This window comes from Dermacentor albipictus, chromosome 3 (assembly GCF_038994185.2).
Source record: "Dermacentor albipictus isolate Rhodes 1998 colony chromosome 3, USDA_Dalb.pri_finalv2, whole genome shotgun sequence".
NCBI lineage: Eukaryota > Metazoa > Arthropoda > Arachnida > Ixodida > Ixodidae > Dermacentor > Dermacentor albipictus.
Window position 1 is genome coordinate 86,818,154 of NC_091823.1, and position 18,063 is coordinate 86,836,216.

The 18,063-nt window shown below is 46.7% G+C and overlaps 1 protein-coding gene across 5 annotated transcripts in view; it reads left to right on the forward strand.

The window, feature by feature from the left end:
• Positions 1 to 18,063, forward strand: part of LOC135898837 (alpha-2C adrenergic receptor-like) — a 696,056-nt gene that overhangs the window by 397,201 nt on the left and 280,792 nt on the right. Inside the window, exon 1 of one of the 5 annotated variants that reach the window (XM_070535754.1) lies at positions 12,369 to 12,788. The exons of the other annotated variants lie outside the window; for them this stretch is intronic. The gene's annotated coding sequence lies outside the window, so the exon portion shown is untranslated. Of the gene's footprint in view, positions 1 to 12,368; positions 12,789 to 18,063 lie in introns of those variants that run through there. 5 annotated transcript variants of the gene reach the window in all.

The window sequence follows — 18,063 nt, forward strand, 5'->3', positions numbered from 1 at the left end:
AAACGTTGCGTGATAAGTCCTGGTGGTTGTATGAAAAGATGATTTGATATGTAACCTTGAACCCTGAATGATGTATGACGGAACCATATATATAATCGTGTATACGACGCGCGTGTGGTCTGTGTCTGGAGGCCCTTCGTCTTGACCCTCGGGCTCAATAAAAAGCCGGCCCCTACTTTTACCTCACAATATCTATTATATTAGGCATGATAAATGCGTTGAGTACAAATTCAAGAACTAAATGCAGATGTGGGTTAAATATCACAGTATGTTTACGAAAAGGAGCATGTGTGGAAGGATTTCGCTTCCTTTACTAGTGCTGACTAAGAAATCTACTCCTCTAACTATACAGGGTGGGCCGGAACCGCGAGTTATGTTAATCAGTGCACTGAATTTCACGGTTGCCTGTATTATAGCAGCCACGTTGAAACTATCCTATTATAGGAGAGAGAGAGAGAGAAACTTTATTTTGGTTCCTTCAAGGATTTAGCGTCTCGAGGTCTCGGTCGTCTTGGGCGCCGGCGACTTGGAGCCTCTTCCAGCAAGGGTGGGCCCCTATTCCAGGGCTCCACTGAGCCTAGCTACCTCACTAGCGTGCTGCACTAGGGCCCTTTGGGCCATGAGCTCGCAGCTGGTAAGCCGACTCTCCCATTGCTCCGCACTCGGGTTATTGTGTTGGTGGAATGATTTATTGTGTTTACATTCCCATGCGACATGGTATAGTGTGGGTGTGGCCCCGCACCATGGGCAGGTGTCTCTATATTGTGTTGGGTACATTTTGTTTAGGATGTATAAATTTGGGAAGGAGTTTGTCTGCAATCTGCGCCAACTCGTTGCTTCCTCCTGCGTTAGAGCTTTGTGCGGTGGGGGATATTTGGCTCTCGTCCCTCTGTATAAGTTTAAGATTTCTGTGTATCCTCCCTCACAAGCCTGTGGGTGATACTCCGGGGCGCGCGACTGCTCTGCTCGGAACGTGGTCTCTCGAGCTAGGCTGTCTGCCCTTTCGTTACCCTCTATGCCTGCGTGGGCCGGAATCCAAATTAACTTGTGCGTAACGTTCCTCTCGGCGAAGTTGGCTCCGCCAAGAATTCTGAGGGCGGCTTTGCTAATCCTTCCCCGCGTGTAATTTCTGCACGCTTCCTTCGAGTCTGTTAGGATGTCTAGAGGCCTGCCTGTCCTATATCCTTCTACTGCCGCCAGCGCCACGGCAATTTCTTCGGCCTCCGCTGTGTCGGCTGCCTTTGCCGTCGCACATGTGGTCAGATTCCCGTCGCCGTCCACCACCACCGCCGTGGCCATGCGCTTCCCTTCTCGCGGGTACGTGGCAGCATCCGTGTACACCGTGTTCTCTAGTAGCGCGAGTGTCTTTTCCACGTATTCGGCTCGCGCCTGCCTTCTGCTCTCGTGGAGGTTGGGGACCATGTTCTTAGGTACTGGCCTAACGCTTATTGTTTTTCTTAAGCAGTCGAGCACGTCTGCGTATCTATCTACGTGTCCACTCGTGTCCCGTCCCAGTCTAGTCAGGAGCGCTCTCCCTGCAGGGGTGCTTTTGAGTCTGGCTTTTTGCGTTTCAAGCAGGGCTTCCGCCAGTTCGCTGAAAGTGTTGCTGATGCCCAGTTGAAGCAGTTTTTTGTTTGAAGTTTTATACACCCTCACATGCGATGCATGAAGGGAAAGTTCAAATATTTCACTCTGCAAGTACGGGCGTGGAAAAGCGAACCGCTGCTCTATTTGAGAAAGGCCCTACGTGAAACAAGCACTATTTCTGGGCGTAGGTCTGTCCTCGTGTCTTCTGCAATTGCAGCTTTGCGTTTTCCTGCTCTGTAACAAACCTGTGCCAAGCGCAGATGCTAGTCTACTAATGAAAGAACATCGATTAACATTTATTATAGAACCAAGTCGGGTCTTGTAGAAATGCAAGTGCGTTTTTCCGTCAGTAGCGCAGGGTAAACGCCTTGTCGACAGAGAAGACATCGACGTCATCTCTGACGAAGATCACAAGTCGAACTGCAGAAAAAAAGACCCTCAATCACGGTCCTTTAAATAGGACCATAACGAACACTTGAGATTCCTTGACTATTTTTTTTTTACTTCCTTCGGTATTCTCTTAAACCATAGAAAGAAAGTGCATGTATCAGCAAATTTTTTTCTTCACTGGTAATCGGCTTGGCGCGGAAGTCCGCGGTTGCGTCCTGATGATGTCTTCTGTTCTACACATCCCCATTTACTGGTTGGTGAAGTTATTTCTTTTCCGCCTTGTTCTTCCTCTCTTATCCCAAATGCGGCCGCTTCAGTCGTCGCAGTAATGAACGCGAGACGCAGGGAGATTAGTAAATCAGAGCAAATCTCCGAGTGGAATTGGCGCTTCGGAAATCTAATGACATTGTTGCGAAGAGGAAGGAAGTGCCTGATGAGTTGCTTTTTGATTATTTCTTTTTCTAGTGCAGACTTTAACTCGAATCTCTCATCTCCGGTCGAAAAACACGTGCCGTTGTGAAGCTAATCTTCCGTGGTTCCTTCCGCCGTTTCAAATTACCACGTGACGCACTCTTACAATGCAGCCTTCATTTAAACAATAAAGTATTTACCTAACGTACCAATACGCTAACATCAGCAAATGATACGATATAAGTGAAGTATTTTTGCTTCTTCCGCTGTTCGTCATTGAATAAGACACCGTGAGCGCAGTACCGTTTATTGATCGGTAGGCTTTATATTCGGGGAAAAGCGCATCGACATGGTGCTGGCAGATTTATAACTCAGTTTCCTTTTGGCAATCTCTCCATGCTACATTAGGTTAGGCTAGTCTTCTACAGAGGGTGTTTCACGTAACTTCGACTAAGGATTTAAAAATCACGAGCCACTCCACTCTGTGTATGTGGATGACCAGCGAAGCTGTGTAGCACACGCCAAATAGGCGAGACATAATGTCAAACAACGGTACGAACACATTTATTGTCTTTATCGATGGTCATCGTGACGACAGGCACGCACACGCATTTATTTTTATACATCCGCGCTCATTCATGTTGTACATTCGTTATATACATTCGTGTTTTCATTTCGCGGTATATTGAGACAAGCAATTTGAGACTGCACCGACTGGTAGTGGGCCAGGGTCGTCAGCACCTCCGCTGAGGGAGAGGCAGTATGGGAACGCTAACGTGATGAGCGGCAATAGAGCCAGTTGCCGAAGAAAACGATGACGACGAACGCGCGAGCAGTGGCACGAGTGCGTTCGCGCGGTTACGGTGCCAACGAGCCAGCTGGGGTTAAAGCCCCTGGAAAGAAACTTCAGCCGCGGTTGGAAACGATGGCTTACGCGTGAGCAGTGGCGTCACAGTGATTGATTTTGTAGGACTGCCACCATTGGCAAAGCAACATTGTTGCCAGCAGGGACGTGTGTCACGTTCAACATTTTACTCGTGACAGAGATTATATGTTGGTTAAGACGCTGCGCGAAATTCGTCCGAGATTTCCGCTTGCCTGTGTTCGTACGTTGCTGACCGTTATCTGAGCGCTTGTCAAACAGGGCTTCTCCATCATAAAGACGCATGGGTCGAGAAGCTTACGTCAGTAATATTTTACAGCACATAGCTAGTAACACTACTTATCCCGCCACAGCTGTGGCTGCCTTATATCGCTGGATTTAGAGCAGGCTGTAGTGCGAAACAAAACCTATTGTAAGGGAAACGAGTGATTATCGGTTAAATATCCCTGTTCTTAAGTCTGTCTTTTTAACATGTATGTATGTATGTATGTATGTATGTATGTATGTATGTGTGTGTGTGTGTGTGTGTGTGTGTGTGTGTGTGTGTGTGTGTGTGTGTGTGTGTGTGTGTGTGTGTGTGTGTGTGTGTGTGTGTGTGTGTGTGTGTGTGTGTGTGTGTGTGTGTGTGTGTGTGTGTGTGTGTGTGTGTGTGTGTGTGTGTGTGTGTGTGTGTGTGTGTGTGTGTGTGTGTGTGTGTGTGTGTGTGTGTGTGTGTGTGTGTGTGTGTGTGTGTGTGTGTGTGTGTGTGTGTGTGTGTGTGTGTGTGTGTGTGTGTGTGTGTGTGTGTGTGTGTGTGTGTGTGTGTGTGTGTGTGTGTGTGTGTGTGTGTGTGTGTGTGTGTGTGTGTGTGTGTGTGTGTGTGTGTGTGTGTGTGTGTGTGTGTGTGTGTGTGTGTGTGTGTGTGTGTGTGTGTGTGTGTGTGTGTGTGTGTGTGTGTGTGTGTGTGTGTGTGTGTGTGTGTGTGTGTGTGTGTGTGTGTGTGTGTGTGTGTGTGTGTGTGTGTGTGTGTGTGTGTGTGTGTGTGTGTGTGTGTGTGTGTGTGTGTGTGTGTGTGTGTGTGTGTGTGTGTGTGTGTGTGTGTGTGTGTGTGTGTGTGTGTGTGTGTGTGTGTGTGTGTGTGTGCGTGCGTGCGTGCGTGCGTGCGTGCGTGCGTGCGTGCGTGCGTGCGTGCGTGCGTGCGTGCGTGCGTGCGTGCGTGCGTGCGTGCGTGCGTGCGTGCGTGCGTGCGTGCGTGCGTGCGTGCGTGCGTGCGTGCGTGCGTGCGTGCGTGCGTGCGTGCGTGCGTGCGTGCGTGCGTGTGTGTGTGTGTGTGTGTGTGTGTGTGTGTGTGTGTGTGTGTGTGTGTGTGTGTGTGTGTGTGTGTGTGTGTGTGTGTGCGTGCGTGCGTGCGTGCGTGCGCGTGTGCAAACAAACGATCATAATGGGCCATATCCTAACTAATAACTGCTGTTCAGTAAATTATTCACATTAGCGGACAGTTAGCCAGAGTCATTTAGATTATGACATCGGCAGTGAACATACCCGATCATCAACAGAAAGTAATAGAAACTGGCCCTGGCAACCTTTAACATCCGGAGTCTGTCGCGTGAGGCTAGCTTAGCAGGACTCTTTGAGGACCAATCAGACATTGTTTGGGATATCATTGTCCTTAGTGAGATTAGAAGAACTGGTGAGGCTTATACAGTGCTGACTAACGGCCATGTCCTCTGCTATTGAGGTCTCCGAGATAAGAAGCAAAACGGAGTAGGATTTCTAATGCATAAGGTCACGATGATGATGAAGTAGGTCAGTTTTATGAAGATGTTGAATTAGCGATGAGAAAAGTGCGAACTCAGTATACTGTAGTAATGGGCAAATTAATGCAAAAGTGGGGAAAAGGCAGGCTGGTAAACAAACAATTAGCAACTACGGCGTCGATTCTAGGAATGCTAGAGGAGATATGCTGGTAGAATTAGCAGAAAATGATAAGCTGCGAATAACGAACACCTTTTTCAGGAAGCGTAGCAACAGGAAGTGGACCTGGAAAAGTTCGAATGGTGAAACAACAAATGAAATTGATTTCGTACTTTCTGCTGATCCCAGCATAGTGCAGGATGTAGAAGTGAGAGGTAGGGTAAAGTGCAGTAATCATAAGTTAGTGAGGGCGAAGGTTCACCTCAATTTGAAGAAAGAAAGAGTAAAATTGGTCATGAAGACACAGCTGAACGTAGAGGCAGTAAGGGTAAAAGCAGACAAATTCAGGCGGGTACTACCTACTACCAAACAAATATGCAGCCTTAGAACAGACAGATGATAACATAGCGGTTAGGAATGAAACCTTAACTAGGCTGGCTTCAGAGACAGCGATTGAAGTGGGAGTCAAGGCACCAAGGCAACTAGTAGGCAAACTCGCCCAAGTGACAAAGGACCTAATAAAAAAACGACAAAGAATGAAAGTGTCCAACTGAAGAGATAGATAGAATTCGCGGAATTGTCAAAACTGATCAACAAGACGAAAATTAGGGATATTCCATATTATAACGTGAAAAAGACTGAAGAAACAGTTAAAAATTGACGCAGCATGAAATAAGTTAGAAAGAAACTTGGCATAGGACAAACTAAGATGTATGCACTAAAAGGTAAGCAGGGTAATATCATCAGCAATCTCGAAAGTACAGTAAAAGCAGCCGAATAATTCTATACTGACCTGTACAGTACCGAGAGGAGACAGGATACTTCCATTCAAAGCAGTAATGAACAGGATACAGAAACTCCTTCTGTAACTAGCTATGACGTCAGGAGGACCTTGCTAGGCATGAAACGGAGGAAAGCGGCAGGAGAAGATGGAATAATAGTCGATGTAATCAAAGATGGAGGAGACATAATGCTTGGAAAACGGGCGGCTCTCTATACGAAGCGTTTATCGACTGCAAGTGTCCCAGAAAACTGGAAGAACGCAAACATTATACTAATCCACAAAAAGGGAGACGTTAAAGAATTGAAATATTATAGGCCCATTAGCTTACTCCCAGTATAATATAAAATATTCAACAGGATAATTTGCAATAGAATTAGAGCAACACTGGACTTTAGCCAACCAAGAGAACAGGCTGGTTTCAGGAAGGGATGCTGTACAATGGATCACATACATGTCAATAATCAGGTAATCGAAAATCGGCGGAATACGATCAGCCTCTCTATATGGCTTAAGTAAATGACGACAAGGCATTTGATTCAGTAGAAATACGAGCAGTCATAGAGGCATTACGTAATCTAGGAGAACAGACCGCTTACGTAAATATTGCTCAAACAGCAAACACTGTAACCTGAACTCTTCACTTCAGACCTGAAGCAAGGCACGACTTTCGTCCTCCCCGCAACAACCCCCCCCCGCCCAAAAAAAGAAAAAACGAAATGAGAAAAGAAAACAAAGAAATACAAAAAAGCAAGAAAAACATTAAGCAATAGATGTTACAGGCACTTCAACCGACTCGTATGGGATCATTCGAAAGTATCAGCGCCTTTCTTTGAATCATTATTAAGGAAAATCTCATGTACACTCTTTGTCAAAAGTATAAGGGCTACGCTGCTTACGACTGCCATGCTGACTAAAGTCCGTTTGAGGAAGTTTGTGCATTATGCCATGAGTTCCAATTCCCGTGGCAATGAAAAAAACTCTCGTATTCACAATCGAAGGATCTCGAGTGGCAAGAGCACCGCGCAAATAGCACCACGCAGCCGAACGACTTAATATAGTGAAAGCCGGCAATCAAAGAAGTAGCCTGTAGACATTTTACAAGGGCTGTGCATGCTGACATAACTTGAACTTCCTATTTTTTTCGGGAGCTGGAGCCAAGTTTGTTACCTTTGTTGCACAGATCCTGTGGTTCGAATGTACAAAACTTCTGTAGCTTCTGTGTAGCACATGATGCAGCGGATGCAGTACATAAGTCTAGCGCTGAAGCCTTCAGACATTAAATTCAAACTGTCGCACACGACTACATCTACATCGGCAGAACTTGCAGCTCTCCATGCTGCTATGATGTACATCACCGAAGAGCCAACAGAGAAATGGGTCGTATTTTGTGACTCTAAGGCAGCCCTTCACTGCATCAAGTCCGCGTTACGTCACAGAACTTACGAGCAAATGACATCTGAAATCAGGGAACTGCACCACCATGCTCTGGAAAGGAGACACCACATTGTATTTCAGTGTATTCCGGCTCACTGTGGCATCGTCGGCAACAACCTAGCTGACAAGGCTGCCCGGTGTGCCCACGAAGATACAAAGACGCGTCCAACACCTTTGGCGAGGTGGGACGCTGCCAGAGAACTTCGCCTACTAGCGCGCAAGAAGTCCCAAGATCTCTGGCCATCAAGTGGCTTCAATTGCAGATTACGTAAACTGGACCCCACGCTACGGCTACAACTGCCATCTAGCCTTTCCCGCGGCGAAGCAACCTTGTTGTGTCGCTTGTGGTTGGGAGTGGCGTTCACGAACGCATACTCCTACCGTATGGGAATGGCCGAGAGCCCGATGTGCGACTCCTGTGGGTTCGAGGAGTCCATCGAGCACCTATTGTGTACCTGCCCTCGCTACGATGTCCAACGCCTCTCTCTGCGGGCAATTTTACACAGACTAGACTCGAGACTGTTCACCGAGTCAAAGATACTCGGACCGTGGCCACAACCGTCACTGGCTCGAAAAGCGATTCGTGCACTAGTGCGGTACTTGAAGTGCACGGGCTTAAGAGAACGCTTATAGTGTCATTGTGTAAGGTGTCCCTCCCACATGTACTCAGTGCTGACTCTCTCCCTTTCTTCCTCTTTCTATTCCCCTTTCCCCCACCCCTAGTGTAGGGTAGCAAAACGGATGCTGTTCTGGTTGACCTCCTTGCCTTCCCTACCCTTGCTTTCTCTTCTCTTCTCCTTCAGACATTCCCACGTGGCACGAACCAATGTGTTGAATAAACAAATCGTAGGAAGGTAGCGCTGGGGAGAGTTAAATAAACGCTGTCACTAGGGCGCCGCATCTCGCATCGATTGTGCCGAGTCTGGAAAAGTATCAATTCAAAACCTTCCATTGAAACATGAGCACGAAGTCTTACAGCTTACACTCTGATGCTCCATAATCTGTGCGAGGTACTGGTAATAGTACCCCCCCCCCCTCCATTCCTTTCTTTTGTTCTTTTGCATTCGTGCAACAATGCCCGTGTCAGTGCCTTCATAATCGTCTTTTTTTATTTTTTTTCCTATTGCATCTGTAGCTTCTGACAGCAGTTAACCCGTTCTTTCACTCTGAATGGGCTTACACGAATTTAGGCTGGCTCATTGATTTCTACTAAACTTTACCGAAGCGGAGTCTAGAAAACAGAAATAGGAGATAATGTTCGGACTGTGTTTCGTGCGATGGAGAGATTGCGTCTTCTGCAAATGGGCGGTACATTTCGCAATTACCCCCGCCTTCTAGAATGTCCTATTCCTTTACTTCGTTTACATTTTACGCGGCCGCATTGGTATAACATAATTTAAAAGACAAATCTGCCAAATATCATACGCACGCGTTTCGCTCTCGTCAGTGATCGAAAACAGTAAAAAAAAGAGGGGGGTTGATTGTCGAAAGACATTAAGTGATTGCGCAACCGCGAAATAATGAAGCTGAAGTTTACCGCGCACGCAGAGCACTGATTGTGAAACGCACGTTCATTCACCGTTACGAAAAATGCCCCTAAGTCAAGAAGAAAGGCTTACGTTTCTCCTTTTTATCTCTTTTACCACGTCATTTTCATTCTGCCTCACGAATGCTGAATCAATACTAAAATCTGCACTGTATAATCATTATCGAATTTTCTCCTTTCCAGTACTGAGGAATGAGTCGATTTTGACCCTTACGAATTTTATTTCCTTTTTCCTTATCTGCTGAAATTTGCTAAGAAGCGCGGGTGCTTCTGGTCTTATTTAAGACATTAACAGCAGCCATCCGCAACTTCTTTTTCAGTTTTCTTGCGCAAGTTTCCTGTGAGGCAGTCAGCGTACAATGCGCAATAAAAACCATAAGGGATCCGATCCATTCCTTTAAATTAATAAACGCCTCTTTAGTGCTCCGTTGAAGGCATGTTCTTAAAAAGACTCCGAGGGAACTGCGTTCAGAACGGCGCGCTCTAGGCATGCCAGTCTGAACCATTCAAACGTCTGCCTGGTTTTGCGAGGGATACTATACCGAGCCTTCGTGATCCTTCTGAATGTTTAACGGTGGCTCCAATCCTCTGTAGGTCTAACTGTGAGACCAGTTAGGGGATACTATTCAGGCAACACTGGTTAGTGTGTAGTTATGAAGTAGGTACCTGCTCGAGGCACATTGCCTATCATCTTTCGCACATTACTTGTTACTCGCACGTCCTCGTATGCTCCCGAGAGCGGGAACACAGGCATGAAGTGCAGAAATGCTCGTCTACTTCGATATAGTGCCCGTTGAGTAAACCCGCGATTGCTTCGGTCCCTCATAAATACACTCGTGTACTTTTCAAAAAGTTGCATACTCCGTCACCGCGAAGACATTCAAGGGCTGGATGCTCTTAATGCAGTGCTCGCAAGTCTCGAGTAAGCCCCGTAGCTCACCCGCAGCTTCCTATTCACGCAACGCCTACTGATTCCTTGGTCATTCCAGTTGTCATCAACGCAGATCACCAGCTATGGAACTCCATTTTGGTGCCACGGTGCTCCACTGCACACACAGTCAACACTTCCTCCTTTTCTTTTCCTCTTTCTATTCCATCATTCCCTCATCCTTAGGGTAGGGTAGCAAACCGGACGCTCGTCTGGTTGACCTCTCTGCCTTTTCTTTCTTTGCTCTCTCTCTCTCTCTTTCTCTCTCTCTCCGGGCTGTCAAAATTATTCCGGAGTACCCCGACTACGGCATGCGTCATAGCTATATGGTGTTTCTTGCATGTCGACCTTCCCCCTACCCCTAATTTAAGTGTCAATGTAGTAATGGCAACAGTACACGTCCAGTGGTCAATGAGCTTTATAGGTGAGGAATATATAGGTGAGGTGTAATACAAGTGAGGGATAATTCGTAAAATACGAGATTACTTTTCTTAGCAGACACACGATAGCACTCATTATGTCTTCTTTGTGTTCTCCTGCGTTTGTCGTGCTATTTCTTTATTATTGTTATTATGCACCTTCTAAAAAAGCAGTGGTCTATCTCAAACTGCGAATTACTAACAGAATAATGAACCGGTTTTTGTTAACAAATATCCGAGGGAGTATGTCTACATAACGTGATGTATTAGAAATAAAAATTAATGGTACTAGCCTGCAGGTTGTTTCTTTTTAGACGTTCAGGCGATTACGAGAACAATAAATGTTTCGCAGCATTTCTTCGACCATCTCCTCCAATATTTTTTTCTGCCGTCTTATATGTGCGCGAACTTGCAAAGTCACTGCTCTGAGCATGACTGTCGAGATTCGGGCTGCATCACAATACTCTCTACAACAGATAAAGAGTGCTAATAGCGCGCATTGTTGTAGATAAAATAACAGCAATTGGCGTGGTGTGCACAATTGAGGGCCTGAGAAAAATATTCGAATGGGTTGGCCGCTTATGTTTCAACGACGTCACTAGAAGGAGGAGATAGCAGTGCAATATTATTGCTTTTCATGCGCATTACATGCAGCTGATTACTGAAAAATTATTGTAAAAGGAGGCGTCGTCATTTTTCCTTTTTTTTTATTGTCAAGTCAAATAATTTCATAAACACCGCTGTTCCACTGGTGTCACCGGTGGCTTCCCGTCGACGATAAGCACATAGGAGCTATCTCAAACGAAAAGCTAAATACTGAGACCCAATCAAGCCGAGCTCGCGAGGGTTCCTACACCATTATAATGTCGTAATGATACGTTAAAAACGCTGCTCTTTAATGGTCTACTCCCGTGTGTGCCTCGTGTCATGGCCATCATGACGAGTGCTTTCAGCTTCCATTTCTTCCAAACCCCGCTAAGCGGAATCCTCTACCGACAGCTTCATACGCGCCAGTGTTTGACACATTACGTAAAAGGAACATACGGTAATCGATGCAAGCTAAATGTTAAAATCAATAGGCATCTCACCAACTTTACCGTAGGGAAAAGAAGCACTTCATTCCCTTGATACCTAAAGCGTGCTTTGCCCTTAGAATAGTCTGCTTGCTAAAAAGCACGCTTTGCAGGGGCAGTTATTGCCTGACAATAATTTGATGTCTCTGTCCTCACTGTTCAAGTTTCTGTCACGTGTATAGCTGCTTCCAATTTCTTTCACCCTTATATTCCTATTTTCCCTTCCCCCAGCGCAGGGTAGCCAACCAGACGCTTTTCTGGTTAACACTCCTGCTCCTACCATTTTTGTCCCCCCCTCTCTCTCTCTTACAGATCTTGTAACCATCTGTGAGCTGTTTATGGAGTGTGAAATACGATACTGCCTGCTCGCGTGCATAATGATAATAATAAACATCGGTCAAAATGCATGCCTAATTTTGACCGTGCGAATATGTTGGTTTTCTTTCTCACTACAAGGTATTAGTGGATCACTTTTGTTCCTGTACATATGCTGCATTTCTCAGACTGCACGGGTCACATTTGCATGCGAAAGCCTGCGCCCATTGCCACCTGTTTAGCGTGCGATAAGAGCAAAGAAGTAAATGGAACCAAGTTGAGTTGTTTTTGCCTTGTCTTTCTGAGCCCGGGAGTTTTCACTGCCGAGAGAGCGCAGCTAAGGAAGATCAAAGCGGGAGAAACGGGGACACGTTCGTCCCCTGCGTCACTAGCCTCTCCCGCGATGACGCGGGTTCCTCGCGGCGCCTTGCCTATGCCGTCAGAATGAGGGACGAAAGCTGCGAGAACGGAGCAAAGGGAAGGGAAAGTTCAGCGGCAGAGAAGTGCGTGGATCGGTTCAGAGATGGCGCCAAGCGGTCCCGGGACCGGAAGCAACGCGGAGCGGTGACGTCAACGAAATGGGGGTGTGGCGATCGCTCCGCCGCCGCCGTTGCTTCCTCCTCTCCCACCCAGACCCACGGCGGGCGGTGGGTTCGAGGTACAGGGCCCGGCGGTGGGGCGGCAGCCGTTTTTTGCGCGGCAAACCTCGAGGCGCGAACAAGCATCGCCATTCCGCCCTGCTGCTGCAGCCGCGGATGACGGTGGTAGCCCGTCGTCGCCGCGCTGTCTCCTTTCGCCGTCAAACTGCAGCAAGCAACCACCGGCGAAGCGCGTGCCGGAAGTGACGTGCACAGTGTAGCAGGGCAAGAAAACAAGGCGTTGACATCACGTCCGCTCGTGCAGCCTCTTTGCCCGGAAGTTCCAATTCTCTCTCCCCGTGGCTGAGACTTCAACCTTGTTCTTCGTAGGCCGCTACCGTCAGCACTGGATTAAGTTTTAATGCTTAGGTGTCTTGTCTCCGGCCTGTCTTGATATGTGCGTTCGCCAGAAGCAAGCACGGTCGGGAAGCAGTCAACTGCGTGCACTGTTGTCATTCGGAATCCTCGTCTGTTGTGAAATTGCGAGGTAAGCTAAATCTTTTCCCATTCCTTGGGATTCGCGAACGCGGTGCTGCATCAGTCTTGCGGTGGTAATTCGTGTGCAAGGATTTATGGTTAGCACTTGAGCATCCCGTTGATTTTTGAGAACTAGTACGCGGTCAAAGCGTTGCAAATGCGTATTCTGCAGACGGCAGCGTATCAGCTGTGTAATGGTGCTATGTTGACCCATGTACCTGCATTCAAGTGATCCTTCTAGAGTATGCTCCTATAATAACGTTTCCTCTTAAGCACTTTCTCAATGGAAAACTGCTGCTAGAGAGTTAAGCGTGTCCATGCCTCCGGATTTGTGATTGCACGACCACTTCTCACGAGGTGTTTGCATCCTTGAACAACGACAATTCAGTATCCTAGTCATGCAATATTTGTCGCCAGTATTAAGTGACGCATCTGCACTTAATGGGCACAGGTCAACAACAATATCAACTGGTTACTTTGCTGCACCCCAGTTTCGACCATCTATTTAAAGAAACAGCCAGAGAAAGACAACCGCATTCTGTATCATGATGCCGCGTCTACGAATACCTTTCAGTGACTTCGTATATGCGGTGCCATCTTCACTCATGCACATAGTTGCAGAATAAATTGGTGATCTTACATTACATTTAGTATTCTTCAGTCTTTCCACTTCGTTTGATGCTGTCATTTTATCAGAAAGAAAATCACTTTCGTTTTCGTCTTTTACGCGCCAAAACCGCGATGTGATTATGAGGCACGCTGTAGTGGAAGTCTCCAGACTTATTTTTGACCGCCTGGGCCTGTTTTGCGCTAAAGTCTAAGTTCACAGGCGCTCTTGCATCTCATTCCTATTGAAATGTGACTGGCGCGGCTGAGATCAAACCCAAGATGTCATTTTATCCAATGCACCAGCAGATATCCCCCGTGAGCATGCCGTGTTCGCTGCAAAACGCCTTTGTTATCCAAGTGCAGCTTCTGTGGTATTCAGTAGGGAGGGGGGGGGGGGGGGAGGAATAAATTTACAAGCGTATATTGCGCCTGCAAGACCTTACGAAGAAACATATTATGTCATCGAACATGTTGCGAGAAAAGTGTACGAGTTACTCTTGTTTTTTTTTTTTCATTCGTCATTTCCTGAATTCCCGAATTCATATTTTCAATATTTGTCTAATTACCATTGTTCCACTGTGTCACTTCCACAGTGGACAAAATCACAAAAAATCATAACAAAATTACCAACAATATAAAATATGGCTATGGGTGACAATACAACGGAACTAAAGGAAAAAGAAAACACCACCAGTGCAATTTCGAACATGCTATTTCCAATTCTGTAAAAGTGTCCTGCGTTGGGATGCACCTCGGTAAAGCTGAAGTGCAACCTTCCGCTCGCTCGGCGTTTACGGCGAGTAAACGTGCGTTGATACTTTAGATTAATGTTTCCTTAATATTTCCCCAGAAATCACCAAATTCCCCAAATTGTATTGCCTTCGGGCTCATGCTGGCTTAAACTCCACGCAGTTTCTGTAAGATCGCCGATATATTTTTCATAGTTAGTAAGCTCTACACAAGCGAATTGAGGCTTTGCATTTCAGCGAAATCTTTCTGTCGCCATCACTATGTGCAAATACAGAACAAGAACAGGAAGAAAGCAACCGTATTGCTGTAGAGCCTAAGCCGTCGTTAAGAAACGTGAGCTGTGCATTCACAAACAAGAAAATAAAATTTTTAAGCTCCAACCGCTACTTCAAGCGGAGTACGGTAGCGCGATTAAAAGACGGGACAAAAGAAGACACATAGGGCACATAGACACACATCGAACCGCTAACTTTTACTATTGGTGAACCAAAAAAAAGGTCAGCGACAAGAATGTTTAAAAAAAATTTAAAGAAAGAAAGAACAAGCCAATGCAAGTTACGCGAGGAGCAAGCGATCACCTCTCGCACGCGTTACGTAAGAGCGGAATCGATAACCCAGGGCGTTCCCGGAACGGCCGGATCCGAGTGCTTTAAAGAGTGCAACGCGATGTGACCTGTCCACGAACGTGAGGGCCACTACGCGGTCGATGCAGAAAGGTAACTCACAGACATGCGTGTACACATACGCAACTCTCGGACGCACGAATACGCACATGCTTCGACGGTTAGACTTCAACTTGCGTCCTGCATTGGCGTTTGCATTTATACTTACGGTCCTATTTATTGCCTAATACGTTTTTCTTTCATCCTCCTCCTTCTTCGTTTTTTTTTTTCTTTCTTTTGCTCTCTTTGCTCTCTCGTCAGCTCCTCCCATGCGCTCCCCGCGAAGCACTGAATAATAGATGTCTCCGAAGAAACCGAATCAGTCCGTGTCGTGCTTTAAGTTCCCCTGTGACAAAATGTTTCGCGGCTTCCTAGATAAGGCTCGCAAAGGGAAAGACTGGCACTGCGTTTTGTGTCTGTCGTCGCTGCTTCCTCTCTCTTCTTCTTTTTTTTTTTTTCGTCGTTGAATTGCCGTGGGCATTACTCAGAGTGCACGTCTTCGAAGCTTCGCCGCTTCACAAAAGAAACGGAAGCATTTGCATGCCAGAAAAAGAAAGTAAAACAGATTCTAAAATTGCTATTTTTTTCCTTTCAATTTTATTTTATACCTGATTTCGTACTATTCCGTGATTGTTTTTTATTTATTTATTAGTATGTGAACTCGCAAAAAAAGAAAAGATCTGGCGTTTTGCGTGCCAGAACCCGCATCTGATTACGAGTCTGGCCATGTGAACTTAGACCGCCCGAGGTTCTCTAACGTGTGCCTAAATCTACGTACAGAAGCGTTCTTGGATTTCGTCCCCATTTAAATGTGACCGCCGCAGCCTGAGTAAAACCTGCGACCTCGGCAGTGCTACGCCATAGCCACGAGTTGTGAGCTCACCGAACAGAAACATACGCAGCACCTCTTAGATTACAGTTCAAGCGAATGCTGAATGGTACGCGGTTTGCTATACCACGAAAATTATCGGGGCTGAGGTTGCTCACCCGAAAGGGCGCTGTTTTTAACCTGTGCATGCAGGAACTGGATACATACGGCAGCCTGCAGTGAGCGTTTTATGTCACCTCAATAACAATTTCTTTTTCATAGACCTGGCCGGTTCGTGCTCTAATTCAGTATTTTTGACAATTTGGGCCCATTTTCTGTGTTTTCGTCAGCGTTCCTTGCGATTTTCATTGAGTTTGAATACAATATGAAGTTTTGTTGCATTTCTATCTACGCACCATAGACAAAAAACTATGCAGGACAGAACCTCCTTGTCTCTATATCAAGGCCGATTAAAACATCAGATCACTTTCGAAATGATGCCATGGTGTGTATCATGTCCGTTCATTGTAAGCCAATCAGTATGTCTATTTTTGTCTTTGGACGCACAGTGTTTTTTATTATTATTGCCACGTATATTACTGCCTTCCTAATCGACTCAACAAGAAGGCGAATAGAACCCAATACTAATTACTTAAGCTAACTTCCAGCGCAATTGTTCAAGGCCGGTGTGCCTCCTGAAGAAAGGTCTCAATCCACTCGTTTTACTTGAAACCAGCCTCAGTGACGACCGGGTAGCGGGTTGCGAAGATACAATGTCCAATATGAGGTGCTGCGCTTAACGCTAACGAACGTCCAACCTCGTCAGACGCGGCGCGTAAAAGAGACACCTAAGTCATGCCACTGCTTCCACGCTCGCGGCAACCACTCGGTCACAAGCTGCAGTCGTGTTACTTTTAGCCAGCGCAGCCTAGTAACCGTACGCCATTGTTTGGTTCGTGCGCGATGTACGGCGATAGAGGCATCGTAAAGCTTCCGTAGACAACGCGGTGCTCTCGAATGGGACGAAAAAAAAAGTGACAGCGCTGTCGTAGCGCACTGCTCCGACTGCAGAGATCGAAGACGTGCGTCGGCGTGCTGCTCTCTTTTAATAAAGCACGCCAGCCAGCCCCGCCGCTGCGTACTGTCTACACAATAGAGAACAGGCGGTGGCGGGATGCGAGAAAAGAATGCAAACTATGCCGTGCCGACCGGTCTTCTTTATTATTTTTTCCCCTTTCCCCTTGGCTCTTTTCGTTGACTCGTCTTCGTCGTGTTCCTGGCTGCCTTTACCGTGCAGCCAGGCCACCCGCCATTTTGGGTCAAAACAAGCAATCAGTGGCGCTCGCCCTTATAACACGCTTCCCGAAATAGGCCACCTTGGCTTATGCTGCAAACGTCAGCGTGCGCGACGCGCCCAGATTGTCTGCAGGGAGCGGCGTGCTTCGGCGCACGCGAACTCTGTCGGCAGTGCTGCGCGCGCGGTTTGTTAACAAAAGTTCAAAGGAGGGTCGCCGACCGTGCGCAAGCAGTGCAGCAGATACGTCGCAAATGGGAGGTGCGCGATGTTCTTGTACGGGCTAGCCGACTCGGGAAAAGAGGGGTCCGCAAACTTGTCAGGAGAAAGCAAAGTGTGCGTGACTGCGACTGGTTCTTGTGAGCGGGAGTTCAGTGGTCTTAAAGGCTGCGTGGTATATATATCGGGGGCTCGATACTCGCTCGAGTCGCAACTGCACATGAAGCCGACAGACATGGCAGCCGATCAAGATGTGACGGCAACGAAACCATTCAATTAATAGAAAAGCGTTATGCGTTTCTTTGCATGCTGTAGTCTTGTACTGTTACATGAGGAACCTCATGGCCGGTCTGAGTCAAAAATCTCATTTGTCATTTCATCCCGGTCACAACGCTTTATGATTTCTGTTCTTCGTTACTTGATTTGTAGCTCATGCTCATCCATTTCTTCATTCGGTTGGTCATATATGCGCATCCGTACTTCACCCAATTCTCATTCTGCTTTTCGCCGTTAGAATTATCAGCCGTAGCCACTGCCAAACAGCATTCTCGAGAAAATATACTCCAAGAATTTAAAAAGAAAGAAAGTCACCACCAGTTTATTTCACGACAATAATAAAAGGTTTGCTTGCGTAAATAAATGGAGCTGTCAGATATTTATGTTGCAGAAAACTTGATTCTCGAAAAGAACTTAAGCAGTAAAAGCTATGAGAGTCCTCAGTCGCACTATGCCGATACCGAGGCGATGCTTCGCAAGGCGCCCGTTCCCGTGTCTACGGGAAGAAAATAATTATCAGCTCGCACCAAATTGCAACACAGGTGGCAGAGATACAAAGGTCATAGAATTGCACTTGTGGGACACAACTGTAATGACAGACTACAAGTGATAAAGAGGGTGCTTAAGGACAACTGCATTTACTGGGCTCATAATACCTGGATCTGTG